The sequence below is a fragment of the Lepus europaeus genome, chromosome 11 (genome assembly GCF_033115175.1).
Source record: "Lepus europaeus isolate LE1 chromosome 11, mLepTim1.pri, whole genome shotgun sequence".
NCBI lineage: Eukaryota > Metazoa > Chordata > Mammalia > Lagomorpha > Leporidae > Lepus > Lepus europaeus.
The window spans coordinates 32,330,558-32,334,861 of record NC_084837.1 but is presented as its reverse complement, the minus strand read 5'-3'; the positions used below and the strand labels follow the sequence as shown (position 1 = coordinate 32,334,861).

The 4,304-nt window shown below is 39.1% G+C and overlaps 1 pseudogene; it reads right to left on the bottom strand.

Moving 5' to 3' along the window:
• Window positions 1-2,922: 2,922 nt before the first annotated feature.
• On the bottom strand, window positions 2,923-4,089 carry LOC133769882 (abl interactor 1-like; annotated as a pseudogene).
• Between the last annotated feature and the right edge of the window lie 215 nt (window positions 4,090-4,304).

Below are 4,304 nucleotides of genomic sequence, written 5' to 3'. Positions count from 1 at the left end.
TATAAAAGTAGGACATATACAGGGTTTATTAGAAATTAAAAGTGCTTTAGTATATGTATTCACTGCCCCTATTCTCAAAACGTATAGTGAATCTCATTTTTTTTTTGACTATACTAAGTGTGCATTTCCTTTCTTGCTTGAAATAAATAAGATTATATAAGTTTGGGTAATAAAATGCAGCTAGAACGATGCCTATCACGTCTGAGCTGAGATGTCTCAATTCACTATATTCTCATCCTTCTAATTCTGGTTTAGAAGTGCATGTGAAGATTGACTCTTGATCAGCCTATATTCCTGATAGATAGACTATAATTAAACAAAATGTCATTGATTGCTATTACAGTATAAACTGTCTCTCCTAAACTATGTTATATATTTTTTAGAACCTTTTGGAGCCAATTCAGTTCCCAGTGGGATTTGTAGTCTAGTAAAGAAGAAAAAAATCAACTTCTGAGGAAAGAGCTAGATCTACTTCACTCTTGAACAGGAATGGATTTAAAGAGGGGTTCACTGCATCTTTATCTGCTAATATCACTGAAAGAAAACCCTGGCCATATTCTGGGTTGAGGAATGACACGAATGCAACAAAATGAGATTTTTTTTTGCATTCAAAAGCCATAGAAAATAATCACATGTGCTATAAAATCTTTATGATAATTCTGATGGATAATTATGGCATTTGTTATTCTTTTCTTCTATGCCAGACATATTTGAAAATATCATAGCTTTCTGAGACAAGAAAAACCTCAGTTGAGAATAATTTTCCTCTGTCATATTGTTCAAAGGAAATCTCATATACATTTTATTTCAGAGTAGTGGTAGAATATTACAGTTTTCTCTAGATAATCACCCATGGCTTCAGGAAAAGAGACATCATTGAAGAGGACTTGAGACTACGCTTCAATTTAGGATAAAAGTACTTTACACCACAAACAGGATTAGATCAGTGACATATTATCTGAATCAAAACATAAGGAGAATATTTTATTTAATGTCTTCATACTTTTTCTTTCATAACTGAATAAGAAATTTATAAATATAGCTTCTTTACATGCAAGAGTGATTTTTTTTGGTAGCAATAATGGTCTTTAATTGTCAGAAATAAATGTTTTGCACTAGTCTTACCATTCACTATGCTGTTAGAAGTCTGTAACGCCCAATACATAACTGTAATTTGAAACTCAAACAAATCCTCAATACACAGAAACCCACACTTGAGTGCTCCACTTTAATATCCTAAGCAATACAGAATTATACACAAGATAAGAAGATATCCCTCTAACCCTCCCTTAAATTAAGAGGAGACACACAAAGTGCATGTGTTGCATTTCAATTATGTCAAAAGACAATACAAATCTGTTGGTTAAGTATATCTCTGTTCACTGAATAATACATGACTCACCTTCTTTCCAAATTATTGTATTTTAAAATCTTACGTTGCTAGTGCCAGGTAATGGATTAAATAGTGCCTATTTACAAATCAATCACACTTACTTTTACAATATGTAAAAGATACTTATAATTTCCTTTCATCAAACCAGTGTACAATAGTCCACTGTAAAGTAAAGGACAGGTATGGCAATCCTTAAAAATTTTACTTACAAGCCGGCGCCGTGGCTCAACAGGCTAATCCTCCGCCTTGCGGCGCCTGCACACCGGGTTCTAGTCCCGGTCGGGGCACCGATCCTGTCCCGGTTGCCCCTCTTCCAGGCCAGCTCTCTGCTGTGGCCAGGGAGTGCAGTGGAGGATGGCCCAAGTGCTTGGGCCCTGCACCCCATAGGAGACCAGGAGAAGCACCTGGCTCCTGCCATCGGAACAGCGCGGTGCGCCGGCCGCAGCGCGTTGACTGCGGTGGCCATTGGAGGGTGAACCAACGGCAAAAGGAAGACCTTTCTCTCTGTCTCTCTCTCTCACTGTCCACTGTGCCTGTCAAAAAAAAATTTTTTTTTACTTACAGGATGAATGTGTACACTTTGACACATTTTCGTAGCTTCAAAAGTTAGTTACTTTCAAAAAGGAATTCCGTAGATTGACTTGTAAATAACCATCTCAGATTTTAAATCTGCAAAAAATCCATCACATTGCTGTTGGGACAGATTAAGGCTAAAATTTTTTTCCAAGTTAATATATTGAGAAAATAGAACCATAATTCTATAATAAATCAGTCTCTCTCTCTCTCTCTCTCTCTCTCTCTCTCTCTCTCCTCTCTCTCTCTCTTTTAAAGCAAACCAGTGAAGGAAAGGACAAAAACCTTTGGTTCACTTATATATTTCTGAATGGATAAAATTTATGATTCAAATTTCATTCATTAAAAAACTTAGATACAAATTATAACATTACAGATTAGCCTTTTGTTTGTTTTGCATGGAGAACTTAGAGACTCAATTCATTTCAGAAGACCTAAGTGTGAATACTCCAGGGAAACAGCACACAAATTAGAAGCATCTTAGAATTTTTCAGTATGTTTCAACACATAAATTTTTATGCATGCTTTAAACAGTATTTTTTTAAATGAGAGAATCTAAACAAAAAAGTATGACCAGCACCAGCATTTAAGTTTTCTGATTTTAATATTAGTTTGGCATAGAATTAGTAACCATGCTCACTGAAACATGTAATGATACAATCTGAATCATATAATTCATTAAATATTATACCCCGCTTCCCCAAAATATTTAGGCTGGTCATAGAGTTAACATTGTGTAAGTAAGTACATAAGCATAATCAGGGACCGCCTCTTGTATAAGTTGCTGTTTAACAATACACAAACTGCATCAGTGATTTATGTTTGTAGGTAGACATTCAATTATACCAATAAAACAGCATGTCCTGAAAATATGGGCACATTTTAAAACATATTAAGACAATTCTGTTAATCGTAATAGTCCCACAGTATGAAGATCCTACTTTAAAAGCAAAAATCTAATCAGTATAGCGCATGATTGATTCAACATAGTTCCCAGGGAAGAGACCAGTCACTCGATTGCAGACTCCTTCATACCAGCCATCATCATTCTTCTTTATAACATAAATGATTGCACCCTCCATGAAGGACAGCTCATCATCCTTGTCTTTTGTATAATCATATATAGCAACAACTTTCTCAATATAATTCTTGGGGGCCCAAGCAGGATCCCCATCTGCATATGGATCGTTATACTGGACCACTGCAGCCTCCTCGTCTTCATGGTCCACTGGAGGTGGTGGTGGTGGAGGCGGAGAGTCATCAAACATGGGAACGTCATCCGGCGGAGGTGGTGGCGGCGGAGTTGGACTATCAGCAACTGGTCCAACTGTCGGTGGCGATGGTGTAGGCACAGCAATGGGAATGCCAATACTACTACTTCCACTGTTTTCTCGACTTCCACTTCCTCCACTACTTCCACTGTGTGTTCTTGGTCTCTGATTTAAAGAAGCTGTCCGGCCTGGACTGTGTTGACTTCCAAGCCTAGCAGGACTTGTCATGTAGTCATTAGGAACTGTTGGGGGTTTAACAGGTTCCAGGGTTTTATACGGAGTATTCCGTCCCAACGTTCCCCGGCCTGACATGGGAGGACTTGGTGGTTTCTGAGTAGGAGGATTTGTTCTCGACAATGTGCCAGTTCTTGCAGGCTGGTTATGTCCATGCTTGACACCATGGCCCACATCATCCAAAACTGTGTAGTCAATAGGTTTCCGAATTTACCTTACAGGGCGCTCCATATTTGCAGGTGCTATTATTTTGTGAGTTCTGGATGTATTCTTATTGGTTGTCAAAATACCAATCTCTCTTCGAGCCACTTTCTCTTTATGAATATCCACAGTCTGTGAGATATGATTAATGGAAGACTCCATTCTCCGAAGCTGGGAGGCTTGAATGTCCAGCAATTGGAGTACATTGTTGGCCAGTGCATTTATCTGATAAGCAACACTAGCTAGAGATTGGGTTGTGTAGGCTTTGGTCTCTTCCAAAGCTTTTCTCTTGTCTGTAACCTGTATGTAGTTGTTTTCACAGTAGTCCGCCACCCGGGTCAGGTTCTGGTAACTCTCTATCAGCGCCCTCTTGCCAGACGGGCTCTCCTCCTCTAGTAACATCTGCAGCTCTGCCATTTTCCACCCCTCGGCATGGCTTCCTAGCGCGTGAAAGAGACAGGGGCAGCAAGGTCCGCCGAGGCTCCCAGCACCTCACAGCCCGGATACACACCGCCTACCCGCCCTCCAGCCTGGTATTGTGGGACGGCACCCGCAAGAGTGATTTTGTAACATATTGTTCCCCATTGTATTTTATTGCACTCTTAGAAATGTTAATAATAGATATTATAAAT